General features: G+C 37.9%; 2 long non-coding RNA genes across 2 annotated transcripts; both read right to left on the reverse strand.

Moving 5' to 3' along the window:
* Positions 1–5,888: 5,888 nt before the first annotated feature.
* Positions 5,889–6,375, reverse strand: LOC109174797. Its single transcript, XR_002053180.1, has 2 exons — positions 6,312–6,375; positions 5,889–6,075 (listed from the first exon to the last, which is right to left on the reverse strand). It is a non-coding gene; the product is annotated as an uncharacterized LOC109174797 (long non-coding RNA).
* Positions 6,376–15,310: 8,935 nt separating this feature from the next.
* LOC109174788 lies at positions 15,311–17,407 on the reverse strand. Its single transcript, XR_002053176.1, has 2 exons — positions 17,144–17,407; positions 15,311–15,576 (listed from the first exon to the last, which is right to left on the reverse strand). It is a non-coding gene; the product is annotated as an uncharacterized LOC109174788 (long non-coding RNA).
* Positions 17,408–20,998: the final 3,591 nt, after the last annotated feature.

Here is a 20,998-nt window from a genome sequence, read left to right on the forward strand (position 1 = left end):
TTGTAAGAGTGTGTAGTACACCACCAGAGCCATATAATCCACCTCTTACCTGCGAGCTGAGAATAGTGAGGGAGCGAGCCAACTTTTTGGTTTCACTAACGTGATTACTCACACATCTTTTTTTTTTCCTAAACAGATGGCTGATCAAGTTCCAAACTTTCCCCAGACATTAGAACAAAAGATAGACAGGTTACTCAAACGAATGAATAATTTGGAGCAACGCTCACAGCAAGTGCAACCACCACACAATGATGAGCGACACCTGCCACCAGTAGGAAGAGTGGATCCTATATGTCAAAGGATCCAGCAGCGTAATGCGGAGTTAGGAAACATTAAACATGAAATTCCTAACTTCACCGGTGAGAAAGGACCTACCGAATACATAGAATGGGAGAATGCTGTTGAAACTCTTTTTTATTTAAAGCAATTTTCTGATCTTACAAAAATTAGGATAGTTGCTACATCTTTTAAGGGGTATGCATTATCTTGGTGGCGAAAAAGAAATATAGAAAGAGTTGCTAATTTTATTCCCTATGAATCTTGGGTTCAAGTGAGGGAAGATATGCGCCTAACCTTTCGTCCTAAATCTTTTTTCAATGATCTTGAAAGAAAATTGCAGGGAACGGTGCAAGGAAATAAGTCAGTTGATGAGTACTACCAAACTATAAGTATTTTGCTTAAACAGGGAGACATACATGAAGAAGAGACAAAAACTGTTGCTCGTTTCGTACATGGATTGAACTTAGAAATTCGGTGTGGAATGAGTATTCAGAGATATGACACCCTTTATGATGCCCTGTATGCTGCACGTGAATCTGAGGCAAAAATCAAAGAGATGAAAATGTACAAGTCCAAAAATGGTGCATCAAGATGGAACAACACTTGTTCCACCCCTCAAAGGCGTGATGAACATCCTCCTCCAAGAGATGATTCACGAGACAAAGGTAAGGAAAAGGTAAGTGAGGCAGTAAGGCCTCAACATGATAGAGAATTGATTTGTTATAGATGTAATGGGAGAGGCCACATAGCTCGTGATTGCCCTAACAAGAGGGTAGTTAAGATAACAACACAATCTGAAAATTTTACTTCTTGTCTTGAATATAAATCTGAGGATGAGGTTTGTGACCATTTTGAAACCCCCAATGAACATGTTGAGAGAGAACCATCCATACCTTTAGATTCTGATTCTAAATATGTTGATAGTGAGTCTAGTCATATTGTTGTTGTTAAGGAGGTTTTGAATGTTCACCCTTTAAAAGAAGATCAGTCTCAAAGAGAAAATATATTTTGTGCTAAAGGGTCAATTAGAGAGAATGTGTGTGCTATGGTAATAGATTCTAGAAGTTGCACAAATGTGGCTAGTGCAACTATGGTTAAATTTCTTCAGTTACCTTTGCTTAATCATCTAAATCCTTATTGTTTGCAATGGTTAACTGATGTAGGAGAAGCTAGAGTAACCAAACAGGCTCTTATTCCTTTATCTATTAACAGTTATTCTGATGAAATCTTGTGTGATAATATCCCAATGCAGGATGCTCATATCTTGTTAGGTAGACCATGACAATTTGACAGAAAAATAAGTTATGATGGAATGAGGAACACTTATGTGTTTCACATGAATGGAGTTACATATGTCTTGCCTCGTTTGTATCTTAAACAAGTAGAAGAAATTCAATTGACATTGATGCAAGCTCTCAAACCAGCATCAAAGGAAGAAATCAAAGAGAGAAAAGTGGAACCTCCATGTTTGGAATTGCAATCACCACTCCAATCCTCTAACTCAGTTTGTAGCCAAACAAAGGGACCACAATCAGTGATACAGTGGAAAGGACCAGCCCAAGGTGTCAAAGTGCAACCTCTCTTGGTCACTACAAAGGATATTAAGCAAGAGAAAAGAAGGGGAGTAACTATTTACTCACTTTTATTTCAAAAGCATGCATTAAAATTCTCTAGATTTGTTTGCCATGTTTCTATTAATGATCTACTTGCTAGATGTGTTAGAAATTTGTTTGCATCCATACATCCGAGATTCCTTAACTTTGATTTTACTAAAACTTTATTTGATAGAGATAAGGAATCACTGGAAAGTTATAAGGCACATTTGAAAACTTCTTATGACAAATACTACTTGCTCAAGGAGTTTTGGTTCAAAGTCAATGGGATTGACACTTTTTGCTTGGATTTGAGCAATGGTTTAATTATTGATTCACATAAGGGACAATTTGGTTTTCCAAAGAATGATGATGTTTTGCATGGATATTTTCATTGGCCAAAGAAGAAAAAAGATGTAGAATCTTATGTTCATAATTGTGCTACTTACCACCACAATGCATCTAAATCATTACTTGATATTTCCATGGATTTTGTGTTTGGTTTAGCCTTAAGCTCTAGGAGGAAAGATGTTGTGCTTGTTGATAATTCAAACAAAATGGCTAAATTTAATATGTCTAATTTTGTTGAACTATTACCATTCAGACCGTTTAAATTCCATGCTGTGTCATTAGACTTAATCGCCTTACTTGTTTATTGTAGGATGAAGATTGGAGCAACTCGTGTCAAGCATCCCAAGAAGAAGTTCAATGAGTTCCATGAGCGTGATAAAACAGAAAGTGAGCTTCCTACTTTGTCTTTCATGGAAGATTTGGATTCGAGGACGAATCCTTTTCAAGAAGGGGAGAATAATAAGAACCAGTACACATGGAATCCAATAAGGGTCTATAGTGGGCTCATCACAAGGCCCATAACTACATCCTTAAAGAATCATTGGTGGAAGAAACAAGAAAGTCCAATAATAATTCCATTCGATAGAGGAAAGTATTATAGTGGCCCATTTCAAGTGATATCATGGATCGAAGACAATGCTTACAAGATTCGAGGTCGAATGATTTTCAAGAAGGTGAGGATGATGCGGCCCAACATAATAAAGATCCATCAAGAGTACCAATTGGGCCAATCACAAGGCTCAAGTCCAAACGATTAAGACAACTCTTCATTGGTGATATTCAAAGATGGTGGAAATCCAAGTCAAGCCCATTTGCAAAAGATGAAGAAGATTTCAAGGCTTTTTGTAATTGTTTAAGTGCTGATTTTGGTGAAAATCCTCCTCCACGAGATGATTCACGAGACAACGGTAAGGAAATGGTAAGTGAGGCAGTGACGCCTCAACATGATAGAGAATTGATTTGTTATAGATGTAATGGGAGAGGCCACATAGCTCGTGATTGCCCTAACAATAGGGTAGTTAAGATAACAAAACAATCTGAAAATTTTGCTTCTTGTCTTGAATATAAGTCTAAGGATGAGGTATGTGACCATTTTGAAACTCTCAATGAACATGTTGAGGGAGAACCATTCATACCTTTAGATTCTGATTCTAAATATGTTGCTAGTGAGTCTAGTCATACTGTTGTTGTTAAGGAGGTTTTGAATGTTCACCCTTTAAAAGAAGATGAGTCTCAAAGAGAAAATATATTTTGTACTAAAGGGTCAATTAGAGAGAATGCTTTTGCTTTGGTAATAGATTCTAGAAGTTGCACAAATATGGCTAGTGCAGTTATGGGTAAATTTCTCCAGTTACCTTTGCTTAATCATCCAAATGCTTATTGTTTGCAATGGTTAACTGATGCAGGAGAAGCTAGAGTAACCAAACAAGATCTTATTCCTTTATCTATTAACAGTTACTCTGATGAAATCTTGTGTGATAATATCCCAATGCAGGCTACTCATATATTGTTAGGTAGACCATCGCAATTTGACAGAAAAATAAGTTATGATGGAATGAGGAACACTTATGTGTTTCACATGAATGGAGTTACATATGTCTTGCCTCGTTTGTATCTTAAACAAGTAGAAGAAATTCAATTGACATTGATGCAAGCTCTCAAACCAGCATCAAAGGAAGAAATCAAAGAGAGAAAATTGGAACCTCCATGTTTGGAATTGCAATCACCACTCCAATATTCTATTTCGGTTTGTAGCCAAACAAAGGGACCACAATCAGTGATACAGTGGAAAGGACCAGCCCAAGGTGTCAAAGTGCAACCTCTCTTGGTAACTACAAAGGATATTAAGCAAGAGAAAAGAAGGGGAGTAACTATTTACTCATTTTTATTTCAAAAGCATGCATTAAAATTCTCTAGATTTGTTTGTCATGTTTCTATTAATGAGCTCCTTGCTAGATGTGTTAGAAATTTGTTTGCGCCCATACATCCGAGATTCCTTAATTTTGATTTTACTAAAACTTTATTTGATAGAGATAAGGAATCACTGGGAAGTTATAAGGCACATTTGAAAACTTCTTATGTGAAATACTACTTGCTCAAGGGGTTTTCGTTCAAAGTCAATGGGATTGACACTTTTTGCTTGGATTTGAGCAATGATTTAATTATTGATTCACATAAGGGACAATTTGATTTTCCAAAGAGTGATGATGTTTTGCATGGATATTTTCATTGGCCAAAGAAGAAAAAAGATGTAGAATCTTATGTTCATAATTGTGCTACTTACCACCACAATGCATCTAAATCATTACTTGATATTTTCATGGATTTTATGTTTGGTTTAGCCTTAAGCTCTAGGCGGAAAGATTTTGTGCTTATTGGCAATTCAAACAAGATGCATAAATTTAATATGTCTCATTTTGTTGAATTATTACCATCCAGAATGTTTAAATTCCCTGATGTGTCATTAGACTTAATTGCCTTACTTGTTGATTGTAGGATGATGATTGGAGCGACTCATGTCAAGCATCCCAAGAAAAAGTTCCATGAGCGTGATAAAACAGAAAGTGAGCTTGCTACTTTGTCTTTCACTGAAGATTTGGATTCGAGGACGAATCCTTTTCAAGAATGGGAGAATAATAGGAACCAGTACACATGGAATCCAGAAAGGGTAAATAGTGGGCTCATCACAAGGCCCATAACGACGACCTTAAAACATCATTGGTGGAAGAAACAACAAAGACCAATAATAAGTCCATTCGATAGAGGAAAATATTATAGTGGCCAATTTCAAGTGATATCATGGATCGAAGACAATGCTTACAAGATTCGAGGTCGAATCATTTTCAAGAAGGGGAGGATGATGCGGCCCAACATATGAAGATCCATTAAGAATACTAATTGGGCCAATCACAAGGCCCAAGTCCAAACAATTAAGGCAACTCTTCATTGGTGATGTTCAAAGATGGTGGAAATCCAAGTCAAGCCCATTTGCAAAATATGAAGAATAACTCAAGGCTTTTTTATAATTGTTTAAGTGCTAATTTTGGTGATTAAATTAGGCCCAAATCAGCCCTATTATTTTTGGTCATCATTAATTTAAATTGTTTGGCATAAAAGAGAAAACACTAGTTGTATTTAGAAAGGATTCCTTAAATCCTATTCTAAATAAAACTCTATTTACTTGTTTTCTAGATTAGGTTTAGGACTCTTTTTCCCATTGTATTTAGATTACAATGCTGCCCTATACCTATAAATAGGGCACATCCATATCAGTTTTAGACAGGCTTTAATTCAATAAAATTCTTAAGTTTTTCTTTACACTTGTGTAAGAAACCTTATGGCTAATTGTGGACTCAATTAGTGGCTAGTCGTGGACTCGACTAGCAAATTGATTCGTGGACTCGAATCAATCTTACTTTCTTCAACCTTAGATTTAGGTTCGTGGACTCGTTCTTGAATCGAAGGAAACTAGATCCGACTCTAGTTGATTGAAGATTGCAACATCGAGGTACTTGAAGCTACATGGGATTCTTCCAAGTCTTTGAGGATTCGAGACAAAGGGTTTCTCGTGAGGTTTAAGGTATTTTGATCCATCTCTATCTTTACATTGAGAGCAATTCTTGGGACAATACTCATCTTATTTGAATCTTGGACTAGATTCATATCAAAGATAAACAAAATTTGGATGTCCAAGGCGAAAATGCCACAACATGACTAGACTCTCATTGGAGACAGAAACAGAATTGAAACCATAATTTGACCTGGGGACTTGTTTATTTTTAGGAGTGTTTTTGAGAATATAGAGACCACCGCAAACTTCAGCACTGCCAATCACCTTCTCCGAGCCCACAACCTGAAATTCACAAAGCTTAGGATAAAATTTAGTTACACAATTCATGTCTCTAGTGAGTTTACTGATGGAAAGAAGGTTGCAACTTAATTTAGGAACAAAGAGAACAGATCAAAGAAAGAGTTCATCAGTTAATTTGACAGATCCTGTTCCTATCACGTTAGAGAGGGATCCATCGGCAATTCTGATCGTGGTGGGATTGGTACAAGGTTTGAATGTATGGAAAACCTTTAAATCACCTGACATATGGTCGGATGCCCCGGAATCCACAATCCAAGGACATGTGTTATTGGAATTTGCAGCAAATGCGTGAGAAGTGGTACCTTTATGACTCATAATACTAACATGTGCTTTAGCAAAATGTGGGATTGACTGTTGTGCAACAGATATCTGCCCAAAAAGCTTCTCCTCAAGTTGAATTTGTGAGGAAGGACTGACTTCATTGGGTGATGTTTTAGAGGTTGAAGCCATAGTTGCTGGAGAGATTTGGTGAGGGATGATAGAGAAGAACCTAGGGTTTAGAGTCAGGCTCTGATACCATGTAAGAAATCCTGAATAGTTTTTCTAATTCATTTGAAAAATACAAGCCCTAATTTATACAAAGAAGAAGATTGATTATATGGAAGAGAATCCTATAATCAGGGAAAGTAAATAAAAGGATCACTAAACTAGGAAAGAATCAAATTTACATCACTAATTACAGATCCTAAAAATATATGCATATCAATCTAATATTTTCAGATATCAATTCTAATATTTCCACAAAATGATTGTGTAAATTACATTTGATATTCTGTATGGCAGTAGATGGCTTATTACATTAGTGGTAATATGTGTAACAGCTATCTATTTATGCAACATATGAGAAAAGTTAGTTTTGAGATGTTTCTTTCCTTCTCATAGTCCACCCTGCATGCTCGTGGAAGACTATCTGGTCCGAAGAATTTATTGATATTATATGTTTGGTCACTGCAATGCTAATACTGTAGACCCCCATATTCCCTTGACACGTGACCAGCTATTTGGTCATCAATTGTTTTCTTTCCTTTTCGGCAAGGACTGAAATTCTTTAGGATTTAGGAGCCTTATGAAACTTGGGTGTCCAATGTTCAGATATCCCTTTTTTATTATCCCAATTCTCTCTCAAAACATATAGCCCATATAGTCAGTCTATGTCTATCATTATTTCAACATCCATGGTGATTGTATGTTAAGTGGCCAGATTACTCTATACTTGGCCACAACCAGATCCTAAATGGCAGACTTGTCAGACTTGTGGACATAAATTGTAAAATATGCCCCCAGCCATCATAAAGTTTTTTGTTACTCAATGCAGTTATCCTATTATTTCACTTATCCTTAATTCATTTAATATTGTCTAAGGAGATCCTGACTTGTATTTTTATCCCTTTATTGCATTTGATATGAAGGATTGAAAATGTTAGCAACATTAGTAATATTAACTTTTAATTTAACCAAGACAATGTGGTCTAATGGTACCCAGGTTGGACTTCCATTTGGAAGGTTGTAAGTTCAAGCTCCAGTAGTAGAGGCGTTATTGATTCTTTATGTTACAATAGGACTTTTAATTTACAGTTTTACGTTTGGTATATTTCAAAAGTAAAGAGGAATGAGTTTTTAATTTCTTTTCCTCTGGCATATACAGAAATGGATTCATGACTGGTATATGACTAAAATACCCTTACGTGTAGTAGTTGAACTTATACAATAGTCAACATCATGTATGCTAGGTCAAATATGAAGTTGTGGCCTATTTGCAGCAGATTTGGTGGTTTGAAGTGAGTGGTGTGCTGAAGTTTCCTTTTCCTCCAGATATCTATACCCTATTATTCAGGATTCACCAAGAGGTTGGGACGACGTGTTTGCAGTTTTGAACATACTCATGGTTGGGATATAAAACTGGTGAAAATCGAGATGTCTACTTCAGATGGACAATATGCATCAAGTGAGTCGTTTCTAGAAGATGGCGTGCAGTATAATGTGGGTACTGGATAGAGTATAAGGTGGGAGAGTTTATTGTGGGTCAATCAGATCCTTAAACTGAGGTTCGGTTTTCAATGAAACAGATTGATTGCACACATTCAAAAGGTGGGCTTTGTATAGATACCATATCAATTGTTCCCAGTGATCTAAAAAGGTACAGAAGAAAAGGGGTTTTAAAGTCATCGTGAGTTGTATCTTCTAGCTTTCCACTTATATATCCCAGATAGTTATACAGTTTATACCACTGAAAAACATTGGTGTCATGGGGGGTTGCCATCATGGTTTTTTTCTTCTTGTAGGCATAGTTATCACGGCGTCGCCTAGACGACGACGCCTTGGCGTCCTGCCGGTGGAGACAGGACGCTTGGAAATGGTGAGGCGAGCTCCGGCATCGCCAAGGCATCCCAGGCGATGCCTTTGGATGCTGACCTGGCGTCAAAACTGGAATACCCGATCTATTTTTATTTTTTATTTTTTAAAATAAATGGTATGTCTAAAACCTAATAAGAATAGAGAAGAAAGAAAAGCATTTCAGATTTGCATCCAGTTCCAGCCGTCGAATTCTCTCGGACTCACAGAGAAGAAGAAACCCATTGCCCTCCCACTGCCGTCATCTTCCCACCGCCGTCACCCTCTCACCGTCGTGACTCATGAATCTTCATCGGTCTTCTTGCTTCTCCACTTTCTTTGGTGCTAAGAGTTTTTTTTTTTTTTTTTTTTTTTTTTTCGGCTGAGGCTTTAGAGTTTACCAGCCACTTACCCACTTGTTTCTTTTTGGTTTATATTAGCAGAGGGGGCAGGGCAGTGGGCAAACTGGTAAAGGCAGTGCTCATTACCTGCCAGTTATATATATATATATATATATATATATATATATATATATATAATTATATAATTATATAATTATACAATTATATAATTATATATAGATATTGGATCCAATGAGACCCCTTGGTGAGATCGTGAGATTAGATCATGTTCGTTTATTTTTAATTTTGAACGGATGAGATTTGTTTTATTTTCTAGCGCTTCTGCGCTAATTTAATGTGAAGAGGTGGTGGCATTTTAGTATTTTGTCATACCCATTAATTACCTACATAATATATTCAAAATTTTTATCGGGATTCTTTCCTTTGCTTGATTCTAGTATCCAATACTCTCCTCACTATTTGTCCCCTCACCTCCTGTGTCCGCTCGTCTCCTCCATCCGCTTATCTCCTCCGTCCGCTCATCTCCTTTCTGGACGTTGTTTTTCCGGTGCCGGGTTTGCATTCTCGTGGGTGGAGACTCCATGGATGGCTCGTCCATTAGGAATGCTTCCACGGGCCATCAAGGTATTCCGGGTTCCTTATGTTTGTTTGCTTTTTCTTCGTTTTTTTTTTTAAGTATGTGTGAGTTTTCCGGCGTGGGTTGTTGGGGCGGTTCCGGCGATATTTGTTTGATTTTGTTCATTTTTTGTTTTGTTTTTTTTTTTTTTTTTTGTTTTTTGAATTTTTTGGGTCGGTACTTTAGGGTTCTGCATGGTGGTGTGATATATATATATATATATATATATATATATATATATATATATATATATATATATATATATATATATATATATATATATATATATATATTGAATTGTAGACGGGCGTAGACTGTACAGCTTTGGGGGTTTTTGGTGTGGCGGTGGGTTTTCTGGACTTAGAGTTCCGGTAGCATTGCAGCCGTTTTTTTTTTTTTTTTTTAGGGTATTGTAAGTTAATTTTGACTTTTTATTTAATGTGTATGCCTCGAGGGTGGTGGTGGGAGACGGCGGACGGTTGCCGGTGGAGTTTCCGGCAGGGTGGTGGGCGTGGCGGTGCTTGGGGGGATGGAGGTGCAGTTTGTGGGCTAGCCGGTTGTGCTGTTGTTTTAATTTTTTTTTTAATTTTTCTTGTTACTCTTAATTTATGCATTCAACACGTGCAAAAAATCATTGTTCTTGGGATTTATTTGCATTGTTCCTTGGTTTTTATTTATTTTTTTTAAAGAAAAAATCAGGTCAATTCTGTAATCGCGTTCAATGTGGTGAATTTTGTTTCTTTCAGATGGGCTTCAAACACTGAGCTTACAGGGAGGATGCCTGATTTCATTGGGAAGTGGTCAAAGCTTACTACCTTGTCAGATTGTTAATAGGATTATTATCCATTCCAAACAGTCCATTGCACTTGATTTCTAGATTCAATGGAAAATCATTTTAATCTATGCTCATTGCTGCTTCTCTACTTCCCATTGTTTATGATTGGCATCAATTTTGTATTTCTGTAGGAGGTTTGAAGGAAATTCATTTCAGGGTCCAATTCCATCTACACTTTCAAATTTGATCTTGATGGTTGACTTGTGAGTTTTATTCAAACCCTTACCTTTTTTTTTTAATGTGTGTTACAAAGTTTGTTTTTTTTTTTTGTTTTTTGTTTTTTTTTTTTAAGAATATTCTAATGTCTACTGCACTGGATATTTGCAGGAGGATAAGGGATCTTTTGAATGGGAGCTCTTCACTAGACTTTATTACGAATATGAAAAATTTAATCAAACTGTATATAGATATAATCAGCTCCAATCTGCAAAGTTTTATTATACTCATGTTTTTTGCCTGTTTTTTCCCCTTGGAATCTGACATAAATGGTGTAAAGTGTATACCGGTCAAGGTTATTTTACTGTTTAATTAATGTGTGTGCATCAATGTTGGGAAGTGTGTGCGTTCAAATTATTGAACTTTACATGATTTTGTTTTTATGATTGCTCACCTACAGTTCTATATGAGTTTGCCATAGAAACTTTTTATTAATGTGCGTGCATCAATGGCTAGTAGTGTGTGCGTTGCATGTTTTGGTTGTTGCAGGCTTGGGATGGTGGGAGGCTGTGAGGTTTCCATGGTGTGTGCGTACACTTTCCTCAGTATGTGCATAGTTCTATAATGGGGGGGGGGGGGGTATTGGCTTGACGATGGTATTATAATGTATTTTTTTCTCGTATTTGATTAGAAATCTTTGTTTCTCAGAGTGAGTATGGATTTTTCACGTATTTCTATATTTATTTTGTTGCGAGATCAAATATTTATATTCATTTTGTTTTGGAATGCAAAATATTTGACTGTGTGATTTTTTGACTATGGTTTGTGCGTAGTTGTATGTTAGCTTGTGCATTTTACTGAACTTTTGATTATTTAGGGTTCGAGTTGTATAGTCACGTTTCACCATATTCTGTGCGTGGTCGGTCTATGGCTTGTCCATTTTGCTGTGTAACTATATACTATTTGGTTGGGGATTTTGGAGGGTGGTTTCTGCACTTGTTTTTTGGTAGAGCATAAGGTTGTTAGTGTACATGTGCATTTTTTGTTTGTTTGTTTGTCGCTGAAATGTGTGGTTATCGTGGTGTGTGCGTACACCTCCCTCAGTATGTGCATAGTGCTGTAACGGGGTTATTGGCATGACGATAGTATTATAATGTATTTTTCCTTGTATTTGGTTAGAAATCTTTGTTTTTGGAATGCAAAATATTCGACTGTGTGTTTTTTTACTCTAGTTTGTGTGTAGTTGTATGTACGCTTGTGAACTTTACTGTATAACTTTTTATTTCCTGATTTCCGAGGTGTATAGTCGCGTTTCAGCATACTCTGTGAGTGGTCGCTTTGTGGCGTGTGCATTTTACTGTGTAACTACATACTTTTTTGGTTGGGGATTTTGGAGGGTGGTTTTTTCATGTGCGTTTGTTAGCTGGGGCTCGGAAGGTCATTCTGTTGCCTGAGCAATCTGGATGTTCAGGTGAGGGGCCCTCTGTGGATGCGGGTGTGGGCGTGACACAAAGTGATGATGAAATATGGACCAACCCGAAGGTTTTGAATGCAGTTGATGCCTGTGTGGTGGCGGCCCAGCAGCAATAAGTAGTTAGACATATTCCTTTGTCCACCCCTGATCTGAACCAGCAAGAGCCCACTCAAGGGTGGGAAGAAGTGGAAGCTGTCGTGCGATAGTATGACGAGGTTGCTTTGGTTTTCCACATTCATTTTATCACAGGGATCCACTGTTTTGCTTTTTATAACTCGCAGTATGCAAATATTTTTAATCAGGCATGGGTTGACAATGGTTTGTGCGCAGTGGAATGTTGGTGTGTGCACCATATTACCTTCTTTTCCATTTAAAAAAAAAAAAGAAAACGGAAAACACAATACATTATGCACACGTCTAATAATAATTTTCTACAAGACAACCCGTCGGGGCCAATATAAACTTTCTCATGCCTTATCCCAACACGTTGCACAAACCTATCAACATACACGCACACATCAGCGTCTATAAAAATACGTTTCATAGCAAACCAACCAAATAATACCCATATCGTCTAATTCATTCAAAATGAACTAACAATATCATTACACGCACACCTCTTATAATAATAATAATTTTGGATACAAAATGAAGGACAAACAAATTCAAACCCCCTTTAATCTACAACATGCACACGCCAACTTAAACACACGCACACACCAATAGTCTACCCATTACCCAACTACTTTTGCATTCATCTTTTTAATAAAAAACATAAACAAACCCCCCCCCCCCCCCCCAATTGCTTCGTGTTCCGGTTACATATTAATTGTCCAAAATACATCAACAAAACACAATAACAAATGCATTAAATGTTCGTACGCACACGCCGTAGGTCCACAATGCACAAACCGACGTTCAAAATCAATTTAAAATTCAAAACAGCAGCACATACCAACCTCTAGATTGTTCTTGCGGTTCAACACATTGTGTTCACGGTTTGAGTGGTACACCTCCTACTAACAAGAATGGATTACTACTACTTTCCATTAATTTTGTGATCTTTCATCATGACAAAGATTCCAATCTATTTATAACCAAAATTAACATATTAATAGAATTACTTTTTAACCCTTCTGATTAAAATATGGCATTATTTACACTATATTTCTCATTCAATCTCATCCTTCCATTACAAATGTATAAATGGATGGGATGTGATCTCATGATCTCATTTAATATGGGGGTCTCATGGGATTCGCACCATATATATATATATATATACATAGGGTCCGGATCAAGTGAGGACCTAATCTTAGGTGAGGACGTGAGGACTAATCTAGACCATTAAATCAGAATGATGTATGATTGAGATTAAAAGAAACAAATCACACGGATTAAGAAAACAAATCCCTTTAAAATATTAAAATATATAAATTTAGGGTAAATCAGTCTTATTAAAAGATGTGCATTCCTATACAAAATGTTGTGCATTCATATACTGAGTGTTGTGCATCAATAACTTCATTGTTGTGCATTCAAACTCCGCCAAAAAATCATACAGTGAACATCCAATGTTCTACGATGCATTGAACTATGTGCTATAATGCACAACTCCCTAGCCTATAGTGCGCAACTTACAACACTAGGTTGCACAATCAACACACACGAATGCACAATCGTACTACCCAGGCATTTATACATATACACGACAATCCAAATATAGACAATATTATACTCAAAAGAACAAGCGAAAAAAAATAAAAAATACTGATTAGTTTGCATGGGTGAACACTCAATCAATGATGAAGAAATCGCGGCTCCAAATTGCAACGGTGATGATCCAAGAAAATAGAAAACCAATTTGGCCAAGGATTATACATGCGTTCACACTTAAAAAAAATAGAAAAAGACACTATTATCCCACTTTAACAAAAAAGATCAATCCGTGTCATCTCAAGAACTCAAATCTGGACCATCCAAATAAAAAAAAAACAAACGCACAAGATTAGTCCTCACGTCCTCACCTAAGATTAGGTCCTCACCTGATCTGGATTCTATATACATATATATACATATACATATATATACATATATATACATATACATACATATATATATATATATATATATATATATATATATATATATATATATATATATATATACACACACACACACACACACACACACACACACACACACACACACACACACACACACACACATATATATATATATATATATATATATATATATATATATATATATATATATATATATATACTAGTTACGACACGCGCTTTGTGAGATTATACCAATGCCCAATGTGTATTTATAAATTAGTGTTGTTTAATTGGTTAAAGTATTCATATAATAATGGGAGAGATGAATATGAAATTAATAAAAGATAAAGAAATAGTCTTTGTGCTTATATTTGAATAAAAACATAAAGAAATTCGAAATAACTAAATTATAACTAAAGTAAAAACAAAGAAACCACTAACTAAAGCTAACTATCTATCATGAAAAGAGTAATTTCGGCATAGTAAATTAATTTTTCTTAGTGCGCGTTTGTTTAGGCTCGGAAATGTCTTCATCATCTTTTCCATCTTTAGTGAAGTTGAGTTTCCTTTTTGCTGGTTGTGTCTGTATTGCTTCATGTGCGATGATGTTATGGTATATGATACCATGTTTTTGCCTTGTTGTGTATAGGATTGAGACCTCAATTGTATGATATATTCTTCATCTTGTAAGCGATTATTGATATGTTAAATTCGTAGCTGTTGACCCTACAAGATGCTTGTGTTGTTAGTCATAGGTTAATAATTTAGTATAAAACATGAGTGGTTGTAGTTGGAAGAGGAGCAGTACCTGTTGTTCCAATTGCATAACTTGTTTGCTGGTTAAGAGTAATAGTTGTTCAGCACATTTTCCAAACATGGATGCAACAAGGCATTCACTTCCATCAGTAATTTCCACGTCTAGTATACACCTATTATGTGTTTTTAGATTAACATTATTGTATTATGTTTGTGTAATGATTAAATTGATACTTACCTCCTAATAAATAAATGAAAACATAAATGTATGTAAACATTGTTACTAACTGGTGTTTCCACTGCATTCATTTCACCACAATGCATACAATTAAATTGTTTTATCATTTCAAACAAAATTAATTACTAATTTTCACGTTTAGCACTTGAGCTCTCCATTTGGAAATTACAACAAAATTTAAATTTCAACTTCTAAATAATTAAACATTAAATTTAACTTCCAGTTACAAGCATAAGAGAAGAAAAAAATACCAGATTATAATAGTTAGAGAAAAAACTAATTTAATGGTATGTAAATTATGTGGAAAATTTCTCCATTCTTTTGAGAAAAAGGATATGTTCTCTTATAAATTTCTTCAATTAAAAAAAAAAAAGAAAATGAACAATGGAAAACTAAAGACATGAATCCGCTTAAACCATAGAATTACAATGGGATTATATACAATCATATCCCTGAAATAGGGTGTGTGTAGCTACTCATGATTGGGAATCATGATACCAAATGAAACTTTTTGCTTCATTAAAATGGATTAAGCATACAAGACATAAGACCGAGTCCTTTAGCATTTGTCAATCAACTTGTTATTCAAGGTCTCATCTCAATCAATTTGTGCGGATTCCAGATCCTCAATGCTCACTGGTCGATGAAGCTGCAATTGTAAGCGTTCAACTATTAGATAAAAATACCTTGATTATTTTTTCTTTTCTGATGTGCATTTGGGGGGGGGGGGGGGGGGGGGGGGGAGGGGGGAGTACATATAGCAGTGTCATAAAGTTTGCTGTTAAGTTAAGAGGGGAATTCCAGTATCTGTGTATTATTTAACGGATAGCTAAGCAGTAAGAACAACATAATTTAAAAACGTTAAGAAATTCATCACAATATAACCTGAACTCATCATCTCCAAAAAGGAACCATGAGTAAATAACATTAAGGACATAGTAACTTGGCCAACAAAAACTATGAACCACTGCACACACAAACTAATAAATTAAAGCTGGGAAACACCATAAATAAAACTGGGCAGAAAGCTGAAATTCATAATAAAATTTCTCTAATAGCTACACTAAAACCTTCTAAGTTATCAAAATTAAAGTTGGAAACTTAAACAATAGAATAAATGAATTAATGGAAATACTTCTACTAATCTAACAAATAAATATAAGGAGTTCTACACGACTGTAAGCCCTAGAGATTTCACATAAAAACAATGAACAAAGACACCAAAACGGAAAAACAATTTATATATTAAATTATAGGTGTGCATAATACACACTAACTTTCAGCTTCCCAAGTTGCAACTTCGGAGCCCTTTTACACAACTTTCAAGGCATCAAACTGTAAATATAGTGAGACATTAAATATACCACCTTTCATATGTAATAATTAATAATAATAATAATAATAATAATATCAGCAGAAAATATAGACTGACTTCATCTAGAAACCTTCACAACACACATACATATAAAGCAATAACCTCCAGTAATTAGCACAAACTGTATTGTGGGTAAGCCACCAATGCCGGTTGGTGTTGCCTTCCCTTGTTAGGAGATCAATAAATAGTTCATAATATTCCTAGGGGCTGTTTGAAAATACTTTTAAATAGCAAACCATTCTTTCCAACACTACTAAATTTCTCATTCATCTCTCTTAACCATTCGCACTGCATAGGTGGAGGTCTAGTTACTTTCCGAAGAATTTGTAAATATTCTTTGTATATATTGGGTAAGATGTAAGGATATCTCATTAGCTTAATAAGCAAAAACTAATATTCATGTTTGTAGAGTTACCACTGTCAAAGTCACAATGGAAATCCCAATTTGATTTTGAATTTGGAAAAGATAACAACAACTAAGATCAGAATTGAAGTCATTTTTTGCCAGATACTTTACTCCTTACAGATCAAAGTTCACAACTGTCCACAGAAAACACTCAATAATCATCAAAATCAAAACAAAAAAACAATAACAGCATACCCATTAGCTAAAATTGATGAAACGCAGCAAAAAAGTATAATAATATTACTATACCTCAGTATAAGACTGCAAAAATTTACAACAGACAGCAAAAAAAAAATTAAAATTTGAAATTCAAATGTCTAACAAGTGCTTTTATATGCACAACAAATCACATATCAATTAGAAAATCATCAGGAAAACCACTCAAACCCCCCCAGAAATTTTCAACAGAAAACATAATTGTACGTAATTGCATACCATACGCAAAGAGACCAAAACCGCTTTCCTTTCTGTAATTTCCTCCGTTCGAATTTCGGAATTTCACGATTTCCGTTCAGCTGTGATTCTCCTACGATGCTTTTGCTGTGTTGTGTTGCTGCTTTGCTCTGATTATCCTTACGACAAGCGGACGGTTGCTGCCCTAAGTTGTTTGCTCTGTTATCCTTAGACAACCGAACATTTGTGCTTCTCCATATGCCATTCAACTTCACTTAAACTACAAATTTTCCACCACGAATTCTAGCTGACAGAATCTGTTAAGTTTAACCCTCTAAGTTTGGTAAAACTAATATTAATGAGGTTATATTGGGTTTTATATTTGGCGTTGTACAATTAGAAGAGCCTAAAGTACAATATTTTAGAGCATATTTTTGTACTGACATTTTTTTTATTCCCGCTAAGGGTCTAACAATATTGGCTCTTATTAAAGTTATATATATATATATATATATATATATATATATATATATATATATATGTATGTATGTATGTATTTTTTAACTTGTCGCCTAGTCACCAAGTCCGCACTAATCACGCCCAACCCAGTGCCTACAACACTGCTACAGGATTTCAAAACTTCGGCGTTACTTTCCTCCACTTTCTACACTCCGGTAGAACTACAATTCGGATTTCACAACTCCGTGCTACTTTCCTCCCTTTTTTACTGTAACACCCCTAAAATTTAAAACCTTGAATACCTATGAAATAAAGGTAATACTATCATTTAAATCTCAAAACAGAGCATACTAAACATAAGAGTTTAGGGTGCTATGCCACATCTGAGCTGGAAAACTCAGATGCACAGGCTAGACTATCTAAATATACTCAAAACAATGTCAATACATCATCATGACACGCAGGCCGAAAGGGAAACTAGCTAACTAAGCCTTGGTCCTCTAACGCGCTCCGGAGCTACTCTTCTGTGCCTGAAAGCCAAATATATCTGTTTAGCGGATACTGTTGGTAACCCACTCCAACACGTTAAAATACAATATAGGTAGATATATATATATATATATATATATACACACATGATAGTACTAATTCCAAATGTTAAGCGGTCAAGGTACTTAATACGATCAAATCAAAGCAAATAAAGTCTTTTATTGATCAAGAAGGACCTAATACAATCCAAATGATTATCTCGAGGGCCGACTGACTACGGTCGGGCAGCTCTGTAGATAATCTATCGATCGTCCAAAAGTCCCTCACACTGTAGCCGACGTGGGTATTTATAACCGCTTGGCCGGAGACACACCTCCGGCCGGCCAGCATGTAACCCACGTAGCATCCACGCGTCTTCACCCAACTAGCCCTCTCTGTCAACGTGTAACATTGCCACGTGCCTCTTCTCGGGATCCTTGACTCGTCGTAAGATAAGAGCCGATAATCGGGTAATAGACCCCGGTCGGGTCCGACTGTCTTCGTTTACGAATATCTGACCTGTAAAACCTGCACAAAGAACGAGAGAAACCAAGCTAGGTCGGTCGGGATATACCCTACCAAAAGCCCGCCCAGCCCGGGCCTTTTAGACCGCTCGGGAAAAAACGGGACGGGATGAAAAGGTCAAATCACTCGTCCTGCGATCCCAACCGGACAACTGTCGCTTGTCGTGCCACGTGTTGGCTTCTGCGCGCCTCGGAGTCTGGTCGCGCAAGTGGGCCATTTTCCCGCCCAAATTTCCCTATAAATAGGCGTTTCTGAAGTTCATTTGAACTTTTACTACTCTGCGAGAATCAATCGGAGCATCCCGAGCGAATTAACCTGTGCATCGATCGAGCTCAACAACATCAGTCAATCGATAAGCTCCTCTTGTCCCTCCTTTTGTTTCTCTTTAACTCATCTTTCACTTTTCTTGCAACAACCGACCTCCGTAACTTACTAACCCCGACCGAAATAAACGACCCCAAACGCTGAAACGACTGTCTCATTTATGAAGGGGACATTTCAGACTCCAACAGCCAAAACATCTCTGGAGCAGACTATGATGATGCAATGATCGAGACATCCGTGCCTGAAATCGTCGAGGTCGTTCAACGACCGACCAAGAACCCCGAGCGCCAAAGCTCCTCTAGCTCGGCGAGCTCCTCGGGGTCGAGCGGTTCAGACAGCTCGAGCAGCGGCAGCGGTACCTCGACAAGTGGCCGCAGAACCCCGGTCGAGGACGCTCGGGAAACGCCCACCCGGACGAAAGGAGCTGATCCTGGGGCTTCTACTTCTGCCAACGATCGGGAGGCCACACCAGAGCAGATGGAGGAAGAGCCGACCGCACCGACCGTCGGACCAGGGCTCATCTTCCTTAACAGTGAAAGCGTCGAGCAGCAAGAGTGCTTGCTGACGAGCGCCGAAGCGGCGAGGATTACCGAAAGGCTAAGTGGTCGGGTTCAGTTCGACACCCGACGGTTTTTAGGAAACGTTAAGGAACGCCAACAAGGAAAGTGGATCGGGATGCACTATGACTCCTTGCTGGCCCCGATCAGTTTCCCTTTCTCCGCCCTCTTAACCGCGTTCTTGGGCTATTACCGGGTACTTCCCGCCCAAATATGCCCGAACGCACACCGAATCCTAGCATGCTTCCCCCAGATATGCGCTCGGCACGATGTCGCATACTTGATGGAGCTCTTCAACTTCATCTACCAGGTTAAGCCTTTGGCGGCGAAGTATGGGGGCGGCTTCTTGGTAATCCAGTCCCGAGCTGACCTATGTACGATTGACAACCTGCCCGGGAACAACCGCGGATGGAAGAACCGCATATTCTCGGTCAAATATGACCCCTGGATTCTCCCGGTTGACTGGACGTGGGGAACGCATTTTACAAAGCAAGTCCAGCCGGTCGAGACCCAAGCCCTCCGTGATGCAGTCTTTCGGATCTCCAGTGAGATCCATGAATACAAGATATTCCGGTCGAGGGAGAGCTATGACGCCGCCCGACTGCCGCCACCCCAATACGACCTAGAAGAGAAGTATAAACCCCGACCAACGGGAGTATCGATAGCGGTAGCGGCTTCTCGGGCTAAACCGACCAAGAAAGGTCTAACACCAATCTAACCTTCCCGACCAGAATTTTTCCCGATTAAAACTTTGATTTACTATTTTAACCGTATGGTTTTATTTGCAGAGATGGGTCCTCCACGCAGCTTCCAGTTGGGTAGCGCACCCTGAGCCCCTTGAGCCAAAATAACGCTCGGGAAGAAGAATAACGATGCCGGATCGTCCGGCAATAAAGAAACCGAGGGCAACCCTATCCCGACCGCTCGCCCAGTGGGCGCTTCCACAATAACCACGGCTGAAGGGGCCGTGGTCGAGGATACAACGACCGATGTCTTGGTCGCCCGAACCGTCAGCCATAAAGAGAAGGAAAACGCGACCGTGGCAGACACGGACGAGGGGGGCACTCAAGCGCCGGCGGAAACAAAACAGCCCCACGAGCGAAGCTATAACGGGCAACGACTCTATCCTCGCCCGGATCGGCAATCTTAGACCGGTCAGGGACGATCTCAGCAAGCTCACGCCCGGGCAGGTGGCTGAGAAAAGCGGCCAGGACTTGGTCGAGGTATGACTTCATCACTTCTTTAATTTCACAACTATAGTCAGTCGGGCTAATGCGCTTTCCTTTTGCAGCTATCCCGAGCGATCCAACATCTTCAGTGTCAGGCGCTGCTGGCCAATGAGGCCGACGCTCTGAAGAAGATCGCTGATCGGCGGGGGAAAGAAAACACCGAGCTTCGGGATAAGCTAAAGACGACCGAGAGTGCCCCATAGCCATTGCCGAGAAAGCTGCTGGGGCATTCCTGAAGGAGGCGTCCGACCTCAAAGCCCGACTGGGGAACCTTG

The sequence above is a fragment of the Ipomoea nil genome, unplaced genomic scaffold (assembly GCF_001879475.1).
Source record: "Ipomoea nil cultivar Tokyo-kokei standard unplaced genomic scaffold, Asagao_1.1 scaffold0663, whole genome shotgun sequence".
Classification (NCBI taxonomy): domain Eukaryota; kingdom Viridiplantae; phylum Streptophyta; class Magnoliopsida; order Solanales; family Convolvulaceae; genus Ipomoea; species Ipomoea nil.